The 21037-nt window shown below is 39.0% G+C and overlaps 1 protein-coding gene and 1 long non-coding RNA gene across 2 annotated transcripts in view; one reads left to right on the forward strand and one right to left on the reverse strand.

The window, feature by feature from the left end:
• The window catches only part of LOC309481722, a 430539-nt gene that overhangs the window by 372133 nt on the left and 37369 nt on the right, over positions 1-21037 (forward strand). The gene's annotated exons all lie outside the window — the stretch shown is intronic.
• The window catches only part of LOC309481704 (uncharacterized protein), a 64854-nt gene continuing 64025 nt past the window's right edge, over positions 20209-21037 (reverse strand). Inside the window, exon 5 of the mRNA XM_082146734.1 lies at positions 20209-20873. The gene's annotated coding sequence lies outside the window, so the exon portion shown is untranslated. The remainder of the gene's footprint in view (positions 20874-21037) is intronic.

A 21037-nucleotide genomic window follows, 5' to 3' on the forward strand; every position in this document is an offset into this window, starting at 1 on the left:
ATGACCATGGTATTACTGTGTAATTACTGTGTGATTTCATGTAATATTCGAATTTTCTGGGATTTTGATTTCGTGGGTTTCATAAGCTGTAAGCCATATTCATCAAAATTATAACAAATAAAGGCTTGAAATATCTCACTTTGCATGTAATGACTCTATATAATATATTAGTTTCACCTGTTAAGTTGAATTCTTGAAATAAATCAACTTTTTAATGATATTCTAATTTTATGACCAGCACCTGTATATGTAAAGGTACGGACATGGTACGGACATCACGGTTCAGTGCATACAGTCAGACGATGAATACAGTCAGTCACAGGCAAATCAACGCTCTTTCTTAACCACCACAACAGGAAAAGGAACAGAAGAAGAGAATCTAGTGTAATTCTCTAGAATTCACTACAATTATAAATTATCAAATGCAGAAATTCAGATGAGAGACCGACGTCGCCCAGTACTGCACAACAGCTAAATTTAAAAAGCAAACATAAGTTCACAACAGAACAAAATCAAGCCACAACACAACCAAAACAAGCCACAACACAACGGAAATAAGCCACAACACAACAAAATCAAGCAACAACACAACAGAATCTGTCCCCACGAAAGCCACAACACAATGAAATCAAGCCACAACACAACGAAAACAAGCCACAATACAATGGAAACAAGCCACAACACAACGAAATCAAGCCACAACACAACGAAAACAAGCCACAATACAATGGAAACAAGCCACAACACAACGAAATCAAGCCACAACACAACGAAAACAAGCCACAATACAATGGAAACAAGCCACAACACAACGAAATCAAGCCACAATACAATTGAAACATACCACAATACAATGAAAACAAGCCACAACACAACAAAAACAAGCTACAACACAACGGAAATAAGCCACAATACAACAAAATCAAGCCACAACACAACGAAAACAAGCCACAATACAATAGAAACAAGCCACAACACAACGAAATCAGGCCATAACACAATGGAAAAGTTCCCGACCACTAGAGGGCTCTCAGAGAGTGGTAAAGTTAGTTTTCCTTTCCACTGTTCTACAGAGTCAGCAGTCTTACAGAGATATCAATACCACGATTAGTTTTAACAGTATGTTACCATTGTATGTCGACATCAAATATTCATTCAAAATCACCTACATGCGCTATAGCCGCATATTTATACTCGAGAATGCTTTGACGCACTACCACGGTGCATGATGCCTAGGAACGTCTGCCATTTCCACCAAGGGGTTAAAACGTATAATTTTTATTAATTAAAATTACTTTTAACATTTAAAAACAGACATGTTCAAATTATTTTCAGGACTAAATTACTGTATTCACCAAAATTATTTTTTCATGTTCCAAAGGATGTAATACGTTCCTAGTGACCAGACTGACTTACTACATGTGAAATTGTGCCAGTACCTGCCTTAAAGCTACACTGTGTACTTTTTTAAGTTGATTCTTAGCTAAAAACACTTTGTTCTTTCAAAATGATATGTGCTCATTAATGTGTAATTACTTCTACCAACTAATCAAGTATTCTTGTAAGCGTAGAATCTGCCATTTAGAATACTTATGAGCGTGCCGCTCGAATGGCTGAAGCCATGTTGCGCCTCCATCTTGAAAATACATTAGCCAAGGAAGGACATACCTGGAAATTCAAGCTTCGCCTTTCGCGCTTTTACTCAGTGGCATCGTGACAAATGCGAGGGGGAGATTACTCATGACTGCCGGCAGATTTGAAATAATACACCCACCGTAGGAGTTAAAACGCCCTCGGAATGGGAGAGGCTAGAAAGTAATATTCAGTTGATAGTCATATATAATTTCACCGCTAGATGGGAGAAAATGGTATATCAGAGCTCGAGTTGAAGCTGCTTCATCGAGCCCCTCTTCAGTGGACAGCAAGCCAAATAAGTTTAACCTAATATCTTATAGATTTTATGGGCAAACACACTCGTTAAATTAATTTAACACAACAAAGTTTGAATACCAAAAATCACCAAAAATGCATCTTACACTCTCAGAAAAAAAGGTACAAAAGCTGTCACTGTGGCGGTACCTTTTCAAAAGGTACCACCACAGTGACAGCTTTTGTACCTAACAGGGCCTGTCCCTAAAAACAGCTGGGGTTCACAACAAAAATACAGAGATGTCAATGCTAAATTAAATAAATAAAAATGAATTAAAAAAAAACATTTTAGTCATCATTAATAAAAAAAAAATTGTATGGATTTTTTTTCTTTTCTTTTTTAAATTCATGTGTCCTCACAATCTTTCATCAAAATAACTTCCCCTCCCTCTTGCAGCGACATCTCTTCTCTGATGATGTGTTTACTGGCGCGAGGGCGGGGCAACCTGTCACTCACATGAGATAATAGCAAAATAGCAATAGCAAACCACAACCATCCAATCAATTCCAACCATCCAGAATCCGATATAATTAGATATGTCACAATGGGGAGAAAAAAATATATTGCAGCTTCCGTTCCATGCCTACTTTAAATAAATGTGTAGAGCTAAAACAACCAAAAAAAACACTGGTTAACACTTTTTATTTTTTTATTTGTATTTTTCTGCATTCAGATTCTCGCATGAGTCTATTTTTAGCCTGTTTTCCAGTCTAATATCCAGTCACAGCTCTTGGGTCTTTATTGTCCATCTGCAGCCATAACATCTGCCAAAATGTAAATGGAAAGAAGAGAGATAGGCAGACTGAATCAATATAGACAGAAGAAAAGGCACATACATCCACTTTGCCAAGGCCGAGTAGGTCAATATGGCCTTTCCATCACTGAAGAGCAGACACAGGGTGGAGGTAATATAGGTTAATGCACTTGAGCATCTGTATCTCATATCTAAAGAATGTATCATCACAAAATCATAGAGACAAACATAAGCAGAAACACACGCATACTCAAGCAATTCTTAAAAGCAAATCTTTGAGGAGTACCAAACATAGGTCAGGTGATCTCTGGGTTAAATGAGTAATCACTGTTAATGCATTCCTTGCATTGGCCTGACCCTCACCACTTACTGTAGATAATGCATGGAGATTCAAAATATCAGTAAGAGCTGTGGATCCATTCCCATTAATGAGTCTTCTGTTTCTTTTCCAGTCTAAATGACAAGAAAAAGGCTGCAGGTAGCTGCAAAATTGAGTCTGCTTGTACTCTTGGGATAAACTAATTAGCGGTTTGAGTCATAACTGACACCTTCTGAATATTTGCTGAGTTATAAAAGGAAACTTAATAAATCTCATGCTGCTCATGGCATTTGATCTATTGGCAAGGATGTCTTGTTTTTCTCTTTGCCATTGTTTTTAATCTGTCTAGGTTTATTACTTGACTTGATTAAACTTTCCTTCTCAGAGCTCAGATTCTCAGAAGACAGTGATTCCCACGTGTTTTTGACCTGATGAAGCCTGAGGTCAAAAATGTCCTTTAACTTAACATCTCTAATTGATCTTTCAAGCAACCATTCTGACAGTCATATTTTCAGATTTTCAAGTTTTGTGTCCTTTTCTAAAAGTCTATGGAAGACTTATGTGTTTGAGTAGTATAAACACAATTATACAAGAATATTTTTTTATTTTTTTAAATGGTGCACTCAGAGGCAATGTTGGTGAAAGTTACTTTTTAAAGTAATGCATTACAATAATGCTTTACTCCCCCCAAAAAACTAATTGCGTTACTTAGCTACTTTTTATGAAAAGTAATGCGTTACATTACTTTTGCGTTACTTTTTTCTCACCTGGACTGGGCTTGCTTGTTTGTTTGTTTGTTTGTTTTTAATAACAACAACAAAAGTTATATTTTTGGCAAATGTTAAGGCCCTTTCACACCAAAAGTGAAATGATTAAGCCTCAGGCTGAAGGAAACGCATTTTTACGGCTGTACAGTAGAGGGCGCAGCTCAAACAAACCTTTCAGATGTGCTGCCATTCTGGATTAAAGAACAATAGGATACAGGAGAAGGAAGTTCAACACTCTTATTTCTAAATCTAATTTAAAGTAATTTTTCCTTATTAGTTTGGTTAAATTGGAGCATTGAAGGTCTGCAGCAAAGACATTGGTTAATAAAGTCATTCATTTTGAGGAATACTGTTTTCGTGCAAGTGAGATCAGTAAATATATGTTCACAATTAGTCTAGAACTAAAATAACCATCATGTTTACACACCTCCTCACTTTATTTCTCTCAACATGGGGACAGGAGAGCTGTCAGTCAATGAATGTGAAAAAAAGTAACTTAGATGTTGTAAATTGAAAAGGTAATGTTACTTTTCTAGTTACTTGAAAAAGTAATCTGATTACGTAACTCAAGTTAATTGTAATGAGTTACCCTCAACACTGCTCATAGGATACAAATATTTAAATAAACCTGTAGAAGTTATTCTTAATTATATGTAGAACTATTCATCAGATCTCACAGTGCTGTTGGTTTACAGGTCGCATTATTCCTGCATGAGGCGGAAGGGAGGGAAGGTCGGTCGCCACCAGCATGAGATTCAAGCTGCGATCCAGAAGGGCATCCAAGAGGCCAGAAATTCCCTGTGACAGGTGATAGATTGCAGGATCTGACTGTGGTGCATTGAGCCTGGATGTGAGATCAGGGACTTTGGCTACAGGTTGGCTTGTCATGGCTGTTTTTAATAAGCGGTTACATTCAGTGTTACTGAGAACATTAGTATTGAGGCCTCAAGGTTAACCACACTCACGTGAGGGTACTGAAGCATGATAATCAGGATGATTGTAGAGTAATATCATCATTTACTAGCCTTCATCTCGTTCCAACTCTACATTAATGGAACACAAAAGAAGAAAGAAATGTTGATGAATTTATGATGAAAATGAATGGTGATCCGGCCTGTTGAGCTCCAAAATAACATGTAGAAGTATAGTAACACAACACATAAATAAAGCATGGATTATTGCACAAAATCAAACCACAGAAATATGACAGTTGGCCAAGCGTTTTGTTGAATGATGTGCAAATCAATACACAGCTGTTTTAGATGAAAGTGAGATTCATGCGGTTAGACATCATATTAAACGTACCAATCCCACCCCATGTCAAAACAGCAAGAGGGCATTTTAGCTAAATTCTGGCCCATTACTGTCTTCACGAATCACCAAATGAAAAATGCTGAGAGTTTTGGCTGGACCAGTGGAATTCTCAAAGTGTACAATGTTCGCTTTTGGCTAGTTGAACTACAGTTCTTGTTGAACTGTAATGAGTTTCATTTACTCATCCTCATGTCATTCCAAACCTGTATATATTTGTTTTTGTTTTATTTTAAAGATGTTTAAACTGTTTCTGTCCATATACAGTGATAATCAATTGGGTCCAAAACAACATTGGACCCCAATGACTTTCATTGTATGAAAAAAAGGACTAGAAATGTTTTTTAAATATTGACAAAGGTTGGTTAAAGTCCCCTTGTAGTCAAGTCAAGCCAAATCAGCTTAATTTATATAGCGCTTCATTTCATATTCACATCATATTTTTTTATTTTTTTGGAAGAGCTCTGCCAAGGGAAAATTTGAGAGAACTTTAAAATTATCCTTTGGGTTAACTCTATGAAAGGTTAAAGCAATAGTGCATCCATTAATAAAAGTTAAGTCATTGTTTACTAACTCGTGTTGTTCGTAACCTGTAAAATAAAAAATTTTCATTGGAACACAAAACATTTTGAAGAATATCCTGGCCGCTCTTTTCCATATTATATATGGGGACCTGCATTTTCAAGTTCTAAAATGGTGAAGGTGAAGAAGAAAAAGTGCCCCTACCAATGTTTAAACCGACCAATGTTCAAACTGTCTTTGATTTATCTTGTTTTTTTTTACTATTTTACTATTTATCTTGTTATTTATTACTGCTGTACGGTAATATGGATCCATGCACTGTTCAAGACGTACACACAGCATGTTAGACAACCAAGCTGGGGTGCGTTTCCCGTACAACTATATAGCTCGCTGCTTAACTACCATAGTATGATGCATCGTTGGAGAAATCAACTAGCTAGTCACGACTGTTTCCCGAAACCCTATGTCGCAAAGTATCGTTCAACCACGTTGGTTTATGACGTCTCGCACGTGGTGGACTAATAACTTATTTTAATTAATCTGTTTGAGATCGAATTAACGGTAGATTTTGTCATATAAGTTACAGACATGGCATCTGAAGACCATTTCAAATTTTTCTCAGTTATTTTGCTTTATTACCAGACTCAATATTTGGCTCGTTCTTACATAGTAGAACACATTCGCACATGCGCAGTCTTCAAAAACAGTGCTTTAAATCTCTTGACAAACTAAAAGACGTAAATTACATTTGTATGTATTCTAAATAAATAACACGGGTTGTACTGAATGTCAGCTTGCTTATTTTGCTAAAGATAAGGATTTATTCAGTCTACAGCTCATGTAAACTAGAAACTATGCTTCTAACCACAGGTCGAGAGCCGTCGTTCCAACCACACAAGTTTGCGAAGCTGTTTGCGAACGTTCGTTGGAACAATGGTTTCGGGAAACACCAAATCGTTGAACTAAGCTGATAACGACGGAACTTGCGACCATAGGAAACGCACCCCTGCTTTGTTGAAGCTTTTGAAATGTGACATGGTCTGCATGGCTCATTGTAAGACACATTCTAATTATGCTATGTTATTACAGTCTATTTGAAGCGGACTGGCAGCAGCAGGTGTGCAGACTGAGGAGAACATGACCAAACAGATGACGGCAGTAGGTCTACATGCCCACGAGATCAGGCAGGCAGATGGTGAATTGTGACTGTACTCCATTTAAAAGCTTTGGAATTGCTGTGAGCATGTGCACTTTTGAAAGTGTTCACACCATTATTTTAGTTGGCAGCGCCTTCTCTCTCTCACACATCAGACACGTTAGAGGGGCAAAAAGACCCAGTCAGCTGTGCATTTTCATCTAATGCATCTTTAAAATCAACTGAATCCATAACCGGTTAGGATCTTGTTGAACTGTAATGCGTTTCATACTCATCCTCATGTCATTCCAAACCTGTATATATTTATTTTTGTTTTATTTTAACAATGTTTAAACTGTTTTTGTCTATATACAGTGATAATCAATTGGGTCCAAAACAACATTGGACCCCAATGACTTTCATTGTCTGAAAAAAGGCCTAGAAATGTTTTTTTTAAATATTGACAAAAGTTGGTTTTAACAATATGAATTGTTTCAAAGCAGCTTTACAGTGATAATAGGAAATTACAGTAATAGACATTGTTTTGGCTTTACAGAAGCTCTAGGATAAAGTTATTGTCCAGCTAAAGTTGGTTTTGATTGACTGATTCACTTCCGTTGCGAAGATCATTAGTTATTAAATTTGTTCGCTAACGACACCGTTCTAACAGAAAACCCTTAACGTGCTTCGGCCGCCCATCCGCACAAAACAGTGCCTGGTGGCTCGAGAACCCACTCCCGGAAATAGGTTCCAAGGTGCAAACGATTATCAGTTATCTCTGCGCAAACCTACACAACCTCTGCGCAACACTGACGCCGGGCACATGCGCATCACGTGTTCAGTCCATAGGTATGCGCGTTTTAATATACTGTATATGTGTGCAGGCGTGTAGTCCTTTTTTACAAATCAACCCTCAACAAACTACTTGTCTGGCCTTAAAAATGTATAATACAGAATTATTTATTTCATCCGCGTAGCCACGTGGTGACTCTGTACAGGTAAAACGACAACGTTTTATCTGTACAGAGGTAAAGGGAAGGAGCAGGGGGCCTTCACAGTGGAGAGACTAGTTGACACTTCAGGACTGCGTTATCGTCGTGTCCAGGCACAGATCCTTCATCAGATCTGGATACAGCCTGGATCCGGCAGACTGCTGTAAACCTCGGGATAAACAGAGAGACTAATATTAACGTAGATGCCATCCTTCTTATGATGTAACAAGTACATCAGGATTTATTGAAAGTGTTCCCGGTTCCGGCTGACCTAAACTATGCAGCCTAACATTGAATTATAGAAGTTTATAATGTGTTATGTGTTTGCTAGGTCAAAGAGATGTGTTTTTAGTCTAGATTTAGTCTTGAACTGACAGAGTGTGTCTGCTTCCCGGACGATGTTAGGAAAACTGTTCCAGAGTTTTGGTGCTAAATAGGAAAAGGATCTACCGCCAGCAGTCAATTTTGATATTCTAGGTATTATCAACTGGCTGGAATTTTGAGATCACAAAAGACGTGAAGGACTATAATTCGTTAAGAGCTCGCTCAAGTACTGGGGAACTAATCCATTTAGTGCTTTGTAAGTAATCAGCAATATTTTAAAATGTATACAATGTTTAATAGGGAACCAATGCAGTGTTGACAGAACAGGGCTAATATGGTCATACTTCCTGGTTCTGGTAAGAACTTTACATGCTGCGTTTTGGACCAGCGGTAGTTTATTTATTAAGCGTGCAGGGCAATCACCCATAATAGCATTACAAATATCTAGCCTTGATGTCATGAATGCATGAACTAATTGTTCCGCATTTGTCATTGAGAGCATATGATTAGATATATTTTTAAGATCGAAAAATGTGGTTTTACAGAGACATGTGACTTTCAAATTAAAGATTGGTATCAAAGAGCACACCCAGGTTCCTAACCGACGACGAAGACTTGACAGAGCAGCCATCAAGTGTTAGACAGTATTCTAGGTTATTACGTGAGGAAGTTTTTTGTCCAATAATTAGACATTTTCAGAATTAAGTAGTAGGAAATTACTAGTCATCCATTTTTTTTATATTAGCTATGCATTCCATTAATTTTGTGAATTGGTAAGTTCGTCAGGGCGTGAAGAAATATAGACCTGAGTATCATCAGCATAACAGTGAAAACTAATGCCATGCTTCCTAATGATATCTCCCAAGGGTAGCATGTACAGAGTGAAAAGTAACGGTCCTAGTACTGAGCCTTGTGGTACGCCATACTGAACTTGTGATCCATAAGACATCTCTTCATTTACTGCTACAAACTGATAACGGCCAGATAAGTATGATTTAAACCATGCTAATGCAATTCCACTAATGCCAACATCATTTTCGAGTCTATTTAAAAAGAATGTTGTGGTCGATAGTGTCAAATGCAGCACTAAGATCGAGTAACACTAATAGAGAGATACAACCACGATCGGATGATAAGAGCAAATCATTTGTGACTCTAATGAGAGCTGTCTCAGTACTATGATATGGTCTAAATCCTGACTGGAAATCCTCGCAGATATAATTTCTTTCTAAAAAGGAACATAGTTGTGAGGATACCGCCTTTTCTAGTATCTTAGACAGAAAAGGTAGATTCGAGATCGGCCTGTAATTGACTAATTCTGTAGGATCAAGTTGCGGTTTTTTTTAACAAGCGGTTTAATCATAGCCAGCTTAAACGTTTTTGGTACGTATCCTAATGACAAAAATTAATTAATGATAATAAGAAGAGGATCAATAGCCGCGTTTCCACTGTCGGGCCAGGGCCGGGCCAGGGCTTTAAACGGGCCGTGCCGGGCTAATAGCCTCGGGCTAATAGCACCGGGCCTGCGTTTCCACTGCCGGGCCAGAAGCTCCACAGCGCTTCACTAAAACACGCGTAACACGCCTCTCTGGAACAACGTCACACTAACCCATTCACCAACAAATGATGTTTAATTAAACAAGGTTCGGGAGGAACAGGTGCAGATGATTAACCTGACAAGAGCAAGTGGAGTGCAATCAGTAATCAACCCAGGACAGTATAAATAACAGCTGAACTTACCTCTGTTCCTCGACAGTTCAGCAGCATCCCACCTCCACCCCAGCTCCTCTCTTCTAGTTCCATCTACCCTATTCTAGTTCCATCTACCCCTACCGGGGGGAGTACTCTGGGTTCGGGCCGAATTCCGAGCTCGTAGCCCTCCCTCCGGACAGCACGCCAAATACGCATAACCCTTACCATAATAAATCATATGTAGATGTGAACTCGTGAAATGGAAGTTTTATCAGAAAACTAATCAGAAATCACTGGAAACAGCGTTGAAAACAAACATGATAAAAAAATGTGTTGTTTACTTGAATATTTAAAACCCAAGCATCGATGTTTTACCACAGGTTTACAATAAAAAGTGATACATTGATCATAATGAATTAATTTATGTCAAAATTGCACATAGTCACTCAGAAATAAATTACTGTTAGGTCTATTTCACAAAAGAAAGAGGACACACTTACTTCTTCAGTCGCGTCTGTTACTGTTTATCTGGTAGTTACAAGACATATTTACATCACATTTAGAAAGAATGATAATTTCTACAAATATATGCCACCAAAAATACGACCTGAGGAGCTTTAGCAGCACTCTCTCGACTCCCATACAGATATTTTCCGTCAGAGAAACAGAGGAAGCTCCCGAAAAAAAAGTTGCTTTATTTTATGATAGTCTGGTATAAAGAGACGAGACGTAGGCGACTGACAGATACAATAAAAACATGAATGTGATAGCCTTTATGATTGGTCTGATTTCTTCAAGCGTTCACTGTTTTTTTACTATGCGTATCTTCAAGCGTTTACTATGTTTACTATGGTAATGGTTAGCGCGCATAGTCTTTTGCATCACAAACACAAGGCATTCAAACATGAACTCGAGTTAAATTATTTTAAAAGTCTTTAATGCTGACAGAATCATCCGGCGCTGCCGTCTCCCGACTCAGGTGAACTCCGCCTCTGTTCATAACCACTCCTCTAGCCCGAGCTGGCCCGCTCTGGCCCAAGGTATTCGACGGGCCAGAAATCCTGGCCGTTGGCCCTGAGTAAGCCCCGATCAAGCCCCGGAAGTGACAGTGGAAACGCGACTGGCCCTGGCACGCACTAGCACGGCCCGGCCCTGGCCCGACAGTGGAAACGCGGCTAATGATCTCTGGAAGCATCTCTTTCAATAGCTTAGTCAGTACAGTGTCTAACATACATGTTGTCGATTTAGATGATTTAACGAGTTTAGTAAATTCTTCCTCTCCTATAGCAATGAATGAATAGAATTTTTCCTTAAGGAGACTACAATGCATTTCCTGATGCAATACAGTAGTAGACGGTTGCATAGGTATAATTTTATCCCTGTTATTATCAATCTTGTAAGTAAAGAAGTTCTCTCATCTACACAGAAGCAGCAGTTTTCATTTTTGCAAATCATACATTTTTACAAGGAAAAATATTAACACATAAGGGAAATCATTGTTGTGTCCATGAAGATGTGAAAAAAATAGGCATAAATCTAGCTTACACATTTACCCAAATTATTATACGCCTGTTTAGCCGAAGCTAATTTGGACGGGTTTCTCCCATCCCCAATGTCACTTCTCTGTCTTTTACGGCCCTGACGAGAACATCAGTCTCCTCGGCTGTGAAGCGCTCCTGGCGTGCGCCTGGCAAATCCGCCGTTATAATAGCAATCCGCCATGGAACAAGCGCGCCTGCTCTTAAAGGGAATGTGAGATGTCGCTCTGATTGGTTTATTTCACGTTACGCCCAAACCACACCTATGAGTAATGTAGCTACTTCAGACCAACCCATTTTAGATTTGTGTCGGGCACAAGAGTCATTTATCCTGCCGGTATAATAGCAACAGCGCCCAAGATCCACCCACAAAGTTACTTGCGTTTCGCGTTTGATACTTGCGTTTTCAGATCGTTAAAATAGGGCCCTTAATGTGATTGGTTACATGGTAGTTTGTGATGTCAGAAACACCAGCGATTTCAAACTGTCTTTTTTTTCACTGCAGATTTAAAGAGAAAATACTCAGCAATGGTGTTTTAAAAGCATTTTAAAAACACGACATAAACAACATTAAAAACTTGATTTTCCCCACAGGGGGTCTTTAAATTATAGAGTTTTTAGGTGAACTATCCCTTTAAGCCATTTGTTCTCATGTGTCTCATGAACAAACATTTATAATGCCAATATCCGATTTAAGATCTACAGCAAGAGTCAAGAGGCATTTATTTGTCATTTGCACAAATTACACCTGGGAAAATGGGCATTGAAATGCTTGTGACGAGGCTCAGATTTACAGTAACAGCACCATGCACAACTTTAAACACAAAGTGGAGGGCAATGTGATATTAAAGTGACGTGCTTTGCATAGGGAGAACAACAAAATGTAGGCAGAACAATAAATACAGATAAGTGGCAGTAGCAAATACAATAAAGAGTAAAGTATTGAGAGTAGTAAGTCTCAGTGTCCGAAGTACCATAATAAAGTGTCAGTAGTAAAGTGTTGCAGAGCTAGATGAAGGACAGCTGGCTGTTAAGCAGTCTGATGGCTTGAAGATAAAAGCTGTTCTTCAGTCTGGTGGGCTGTGATCAGATGGAACGTGAGCGTCTGCCAGACGGCAGTGTAGCAAACAGGTAATGAGCAGAGTGCAGTCCTTGATGATGCTGCAGGTCTTTCTCAGTCAGCGTGTCTGGTAGATGTCCTGTAAGGCCATTAGTTTATGTCAGCTGTTCACACCACTCTCTGAAGAGCTTTGCTGTCAAAAGAAGAGCAGTTGCTGTGCCTTACAGTGATGCAGCCGGTCCGAATGCTCTCACTGCTGCAGCGGTAGAAGTCAAACCTTGAGACGCTGACAAACTGTTCTCGCTATGGTGTTGGAGTTGAGGCTCCAGGAAAGGTCCTCAGAGATGTGTACACCAAGAAACTTGTAGCTCCTAACTCTCTCTACTTCCACCACATTGATGTGAATGGGAACGTGACCACCTCTCTGTGACTTTCTGTAGTCCACAATCTTGGTCTTGCTGACGTTTAGAGAGAGGCTGTTGTCAGTACACCATACTGACTAAGTTGACCTTATCTCTGTTGGACATCAGCCATAGGATGTCCTAGGAGTCCTAGGATGGTTGTATCATCAGCAAATTTGAAGATGAGGTTGGAGCTGTGCTTAGCAGAGCAGTTGTAAGTGAACAGGGAGTACAGGAGAGGGCTGAGTACATGTCCCTGTGGGGCACCAGTGCTGAGTGTGAGTGAGGAGGATGTGTGGCTGCCGATTCTGACCACCTGAGGGCTGCCGGTCAAGAAGTCCAACATCCAGTTGCATAAGTGACTGTTACATGCAGAGCTTGCATCAATAAACAGCATCTGCACACAGGTGTCTCTTCCCTCCAGGTGTATGATGGTCTGCTTAAAACAAGTGGGGATCACAAATTGTGGCAAATTATGAGTGATTAAGCACAGTGACTGACTACTAGTGTGATACATTAATATTATAGACTACCATTGAAACGTTTGTGATCGGTAAGACGTTTTTAATGTTTTTGAAACATTATGCTGTTTTTGAAACATCATTTCATTTATTAAATACAATAAAATTGTAATGAAATATTATTGCATTATTTAAATAAAATATTATTATATTTTAAATAACTTTTCTATTTTAATTTATTTTAAAATGTAATTTATTTATGTGATGGCAAAGCTGAATTGTATTATTATGTATTAATTATTTGGTATATTTCAGTATCACATGATCCTTCAGAAATCATTGTAATAATTATGTTGATTTGCTGCTCAAGAAACATTTCTTATTATTATCAATGTTAAAGCAGTTGTGCTGCTTAATATTTTTGTGGAAACCCTGATAAATTTGTTCTTCATGATTCTTTGATGAATAGAAAATTAAAAAACATGATTTATTTCGAATAGAAATCTATTTGTAACATTATTAAACTATATACTGTCACTTTTGATCAATTTAATGCATTATTGCTGAATAGCTTTCTTTTTATTATTATTTTTAACTTTTAAACAGTAATGTAGTGTATATGGGTATGGAACATATAAAGTTTAGCTATTGTGGCTTGTTTATTCAGATAAGTGTGTATTTCAAATGTCATATGTCAAATAATATTGCCCATGTACGTCCCATGTGACAAATGGCTTTATTCAGATAGTGTGGGCTGTAATAAGTGAATTTGTGTGGTGGGTGTATCGTCTGACAGTCTTTCCCTGACTGGAGGAACTGTGTTGTAGCACTTCTGAGCTGTGTAGGAGGGACAACGAGAAAGAAAAAAACAGAGCATTTCAACTTCATTTGATACAGTATAATACTTGTGTGTGGGCACTGTTAACTCTGGCTCTGTGTCAGTCAGAATGAAAAGATCACTCATCAAATCACCTGCTCCCACCCTCACCGCTTTAGCAACCCTTGTTCCAGGAGAGAGAGGAGGAAACTGGTCTGTCAATAAGGACCAGTGGGATGCCTTATAGTGACCTTCAAGGGAAACTAATTTCACTGCGTTCTGCTGCATCTGACGCCTAAATAATCAAATAGAGTCCTTTATGCTTCTTGCCTGTCAGAAAAAAAAGAAAAATGTCTGGGGTCTGTGGATGGGCAGATAAACCAAGGCTGCTCATTCTTCAGAGCTACTCAAGGTAATTTTTATTTAATAATATGATCATAATGTGAAGGAAATATAGTTATTAAAGGAAAAGATCAGAGATTTTCCGCCAGCTTTGAAAATCAGTGTCGGTAGTATATGTCTGCCAGAAAACGCATCATTTTGTGTAATCTGGTTGACTTTTGACAGAACCAAGGCTTTTGTTGAAAGTACAGATCAAACTTCCGCATTTTTGTATTCCTTCCAATGGACAGTCGGATCAACAGGGGGGTGGCGCCAAAATCAAAATGCATTATGGGCATTGAAGTGTTTGCCAAAAGGGAATAGCACAGGCCTTTTCTCGGTTTTCTCCTGTCACTTTGCACCGATTTAGGTTGCATTGTATAATCAACCATATCAATTTTTAGCCTACATATACTAATATAAATGTTAAACATTCCAAGTTGTATATATAAACAGTAAAAGTATTTTTGAACATAAAAAAGCACAAAAGCCCACCACACACCAAAAAAAAAAGATTATTCTGTTTAGGAATAAAGCTCTTATTTTGATTTTCCGGTTCCTATGTTCTTAATTCCTGTTTACTTGGTTGTCATGGTTTCAAAGTATGCTCTTGTTTGTTCCCCTGGTTCCTGATTATGTTCCTCACCTTTGTCTAGCTTGATCATTATCCTATGCATTCACTGGCCTGGCATGAAAATACAGCATTTTTAATCGTTTTTGTGGATCCGTGTGAAAAGGGAACGTTTTGACAACATTGTCGTCTGTATGCGGAAAAACGCAAAGGAAAAACTTTTCTGTTTTTAGCTCATTGTTGTACATTGTGTATAAACGTACAAATATAGACAAATATAGTTTCTTCTGCTCATGGTCGGTCATTGTCTTTGTCTGACAAATTTGTCACAAATTTATGTTTATTTGAATAAATAGATGAGCAGACCTATATGTACAGTGGCACCATTATAGCAAATTAAATATGTGATTGCTTAAATGCGCTATTCAGAATCAATCCAATCAGAATCGCATTCCACGGCACTGTGTAATAAGTCGTCAACAAATTACTTTAAACATTAAACATTAAGGGCCCTATCTTACACCCAGCGCAATGCAGCACCAAGCGCGACGCAAGTGTTTTTTGCTAGTTTCAGTCCGACGCAGTTATCATTTTCACGTCCTGCACCACGTTGTTTAAATAGCAAATGCATTTGTGCCCATTTGTGAGCCCATGGGCGTGCTGGTCTGAAAACGAGGTCTGTTCTGCCGCATTGTTGGCACGTTGCTATTTTGAGGCAACAGAAATAGACTGCGCCATTGACCACCTGCCGATTGATTGATTTTTTTGTTATTTAAAGAGTACGTTAGTAATGTGTGCCTATAGGCGGGTCCACAATGCGTGTACACTCTGCTTATAAACAATGGTTTCTAACACACAGCAGCACACAAACATGCCAAATATTTAAAATAAAAGGGTTACAATGTAAAATATTATTATTGTGTACATAAAGATATGGTGGAATCCGGCTTGTCCCGTAGATGGTCTGCTTGCGCACTTTTACCTCGCGCACAAGCAGTTCCATTTGCACTCTGGAGATGTAAATGGCGAATCTGCCATGGTGCGAGCGCAACTGGCATTTAAAGGGAATGGGAGATGAGACCCTGATTGGTTTAACACACGTAAAACACACCCATTACTCATTAAGAGAATAGGGACAACCCTTTTAGACCATGCGCCTGGCACACCGACCATTTTTCCCGTTGTTAGCAAAAGTGGATTCCGACATGCCCTAAGTGAACTTCTGCCCTGCCCTTTAGACCATACCCTTAGATTGTTAAAATAGGGCCCTAAAGCTTAAATAGAACAATCATTGTTGGAGACTAATTATCCTTCATTGTAATGAAAATAAAAGCAAGAGAGATAGTAATGATTCTTTTGCTAGTAATTCTGCAAAGAGCTAAAACAAGCCCAGAATAATTTCCATTGGACAATGGAAGAGGATTTTCTGATAACAGGAGGCTTCTATGCCATTTTTGCATCACAAAGCTGCTGAAGGCAAACAAAACTGAAGTAGTTTCATGTGTAATGAATACAAAAAGAGAGGAGATGAAAGCCAAGATCTTTTATCTTTGGTGATATTGGGGTATAAAAGAGGAGCCTGAGACCTGGCCAACCCATCCTGGCTTTCACAGAGGTTTTTCAATTCCACTTTCACATTTTAAGAATAGGGATCTGAGCTGAACGCATAGTTCAAGATCAGACAGCTGTTTCTTTGGTTTTGAAGAGCCAGTGGATGTTTACTCATTTATTATTCATACTCAACCTCTCAGATATTTGCATCTATCATAGATAAGGCACAAACTTTATGAAACCCATCATTTGACTTTTTTGTCAATTCACTTCATAATGCTCACCATAATTGTTTCCTCTCATGTATGAATGGTATATGTTTTGGTCTGGAAGAGTACCAGCATAAGACATAATTCAACCCAGTGCCAGATGACAAAAGGGGGGAAATAGGAATCATTTCTAGGAACAGATAATGATGTTATGGATTGACTCTTCCAAGAAAGTCTCATTAAACCTGGCCGATTTTTTTCAGCTGGTAAAAGCTTCACTAACAAATTTGCTTGAGACTCAGAAGGAGCGAGGCTTCTGAATGCAGCATCTACTTATTAAAATATCTAAGCCTGGGAATAATCAAAGGAGAAACAATGAACAAAAAGATTACATGAGATAGCAACAAGAACTCAAACATAAAAGCTGTACATGAATGAGAACAGAAAGCACACGAGAAAAATAGTCATAACAATTCCCATTCCAATAAGTAGTCGTAACTATTGGAAAAAGTTCTTCATTTTTTAAATTACATTTTAATCTCATTTTAAATTGACAACTGTTACTCAAAATTGTTACATTATGAGTTTGTACAGAAGTTACGTTGCAGTTGTTTTAGCATAAAATAGTTCATAGACTGATAGTGTCACGTACAGTATACTGTATGTTCTGTTTCTGTTTCATTATCATGGACTTTTAAAAGGTAAGTTTGTAAAGGAATGCACCTTTACTTTTATCAATTAAACAGTAGCAAATACAAGTAGTAAAAATTATTCGAAATAATAATATATAGTAGTGAAGCAATGGGAAACGCCAATGGGCAGTGCTGATTGTCTAAACGCGTATAGAATCAGTCAATTCAGGAGGAGCTTGGCAGTAACATGGGTAACAGAGAACATGGGTAACACAGGGAACCCCAGACGTTCTCTTTCATTGGTTCACTCAATGCTGCGTAGCGATGACGCAATGGGAACGATATACCACACACGCCAAGCTAAGCGCTGCCAGATCTGGCCCAAGAGCTTTCTTCTCTCTCTTTTCTTATATTTTTTTTTTAGGCCAGACCAAATGTAACCAGGACAAAAGTGACCAGTTCATGGAAAGAACCCAGGAACCAAGGGCCGCATCCAAATCCAGATTATAAAGTTTCATAAAGGTGTGCGGAGAGGACCAACCTGCCGCCACACACACATCCTCCAAAGGAACTCCTCTAAAAAGAGCTGACTCCAAAGGTTCGAAAGGTGGTTCCAATAACCCCTCCAAAACAACCGATAAATCCCAGGTGGGGACACTAATAGTACGTGCAGGCCTCAAGTGTCTAACTCCATGCATAAACGAAGATACCAGACGATGTCTACCTAAGGGGACCTCGTCTGACTCCGACGGGCAGCGATAGCTGCGACGTAAACCCTTTAAGTAGTCGCAGCCAATTCCAGCACTGAATCAACCTGGCAGCTGACTGTATCCACTGCACAAGTAAGACACCAATACTCAAAAACCTTCCACTTAGAACAATACAGCCGTCTAGTAAAAGGCCCACAAGCGTTATCAATGGTCTCCCGAACATTAGCGGGAAGACCAGAAGCCATTAGCGACCGCCACTGATCGGCCACACCCACAGCCTCCATATCTCAGGGCGAGGATGCCAAATCCTGCCCTGAAGCTGAGACAACGGATCTCTCCTGTTTAGAATTTCCCATGGGGACCCCACCACCAGGGTGCTCTTTTCCGAAAACCACATCTGGGAAGGTGAGCGTCCAGCGTGTCCTCAACTGCTGGAATGCTAGTATAGGGATCTCCCAGTCACGTGACCCCTAGCCGCGTGTCAGCCATTTTGACGGAATACATGATCCGTCAGCTACTCAGTGGCAATGGATCTATTATTAGGGGTGGGTAATATATTAGAGAGTATATTATTATACTAATAATATAATTATTAGTATAATTATTTTATAATTAGCCTAAATATTGCAATACTTTGCGCTACAGTATTGATATAATTGCGTGCGCAAAATATCTCGATACTGAACAGAATCGATTTCCCCCCCCCCACTACTAACTTAAGTGATCTATTATTAGCGCAGTGGCCGTCAGCTAACTCTTCACGTCATGTCATCGCACTTATTAGCATCACAAAAAGATATATATATACACAAGTATATACAAGAGGAAGATAAAGGAATTAGGAATCATAGATCCATATGAAGCACCACAAGTTCTTTTTACAGGCATTAACGTTAAATGTGTAGAAAAACTTCCTGACATTGAGTTCGGTGACATTTACAGCTACCTTATTCACTTCCCATCACGCTACACCGGAGCTTCATTAAAAGCATACAAAAGCTTAGCAGGCTATCGGTTTACATTTACATTACATTTATTCATTTAGCAGACGCTTTTATCCAAAGTGACTTACAAATGAGAACAATAGAAGCAGTTAAACTAACAGTAGGACAACAATATGCAATATGGACCCTTCTCAGTTTAATCTAACGCAGATTTTGTTAGTTTTTTTGTTTGTTATAGAACAGAATAGAATAGAGTTCTAAAATTGTCATGGACAATAACATGGACAAAATTGTCATGGACATAACCGGTTGTCATGGACATGTTACAAAAACTGAATAGACGTAAAAAGTCAAGTAACCTTGTATAATTTCATCTAAACTTTATTGTATATTTTACATGCACTTTTATAATTTGTTTACATTTTACTTCTTGTACCTTATATCACAAACAGTTGGAAGCCAAACACCGCCATCAGCGTTTTGCCTATTTATTGCCGCCAACCACTTGTTTCTCCGTTTTGTTTCTTTTGGGATACGGTATAAAGATATTCCTTTTATATGATCACGTATCTGATCGCATCCAACTGCACAGCGTCGCTCGGGCATGATAGGAATATTTCGCGACGAGCTGTAGTATCACGAGTATCACCGGCGGTTTAGCATTTTCTATTCCGTCAAGATGGCTGCTCCAAATGGTGTGACGTCACGCGGGACGTCCCTATAGCCCTGCTCCACAGAACCAACCAGGTTGGTGAAGTCAGAGGCCTCTGCATTAGTCAGACGAGCGGTAAAAGGCTGCTTCCAGGACCTTGAGATCTTGCAATGAAGATCACTGAAAAATTGCAGCTTCCTTCTAGTGGGGCGCGAAGTAGATTGGCCACTCAGAAAGAGCTCGTCGAGCTTGGAGGACTGACAATCGCGAGGCTCGTCAGGCCACTCAATGTTGAGCTTCTCAGTAGCACGAGTTAGCACGTCCACAAGCTCAGTGTAGGCCGCAGAAGGCTGCGCTTAGACGGGAGAGCGTCGGCTGCGGGCCCAAAATCCTCCGAATCAGATGCTGCTGTGAATAAAACATCCTCCATTCCAAAGGAAACGGCATCGCGTGCCTCTGGACTTGGGCATACATAATCATGGAGAAAATTTGAGGAGCAGATCACTGTATTAGGAGTGAATGACGTAGTGCCAATGAATTTGTATGATTCTATACGGGTTCAGACAATCAGCATTGCCCTAGGGCGTTTCCCATTGTGTCATCGCTATGCAGCGTTGAGTGAACTTATGAAAGGGAACAGACCTTCAGCAAAATGTAAAGTTTTGCCATGTTCTCAATAAATGTATAACAGAGGGTGATGTAAAGCTACTGAAAGATTAATGGCACTGCTGTTAATAACATCTGCATTGATAAGAACAAATCTGAAGTTTATTCAAAGACAAAAATGGATGAGGCTGCGATGGTTGTGAATAAAATAGTCAGTCATTTATTATTAAAAAGCCTCTCTGCGATGGCACAGAACCTCATAAAAAGCCAGTGAGTGTGATCCAAAAATACATCTTCACAAATCATCTATCGCTCACATCAAAATTTCATGGGTGAATTTCGTAATTCTATACATATAATAAATCTTAGCGTTTTCTCATTGTTATTCAGCAGTTCTTCCCTTAAGCATTTGACATTTATTATTGTGAGATGAAGGGAAGGGGTGAAGCCCCTGCAGATGACAGAGAACAGATGGTTTAGCACACAGGATTCTCTTGAGCACACCAGCACTTACTGACATATGTACATCCACACAGTCAAAGTTAATCTCTGAGAGAAGATGTAGAGGATACAAGAACACGCTGCTCGCTGCATCTGTAGGCATACATAAAATATAAACAGATTTATATGCAGGGGCGTATGATCTGAAGTGTGGGGACACATTATAAACCTTATAAGCCGGCTTATGAATATTAATTAGTTAATGTAAGGTATTGCAGGATCGCTGCAGAGCAAAACAAAGTTAAAATAGACCAATA

The sequence above is a fragment of the Leuciscus leuciscus genome (genome assembly GCF_965113295.1).
Source record: "Leuciscus leuciscus genome assembly, chromosome: 19".
Taxonomy (NCBI): domain Eukaryota; kingdom Metazoa; phylum Chordata; class Actinopteri; order Cypriniformes; family Leuciscidae; genus Leuciscus; species Leuciscus leuciscus.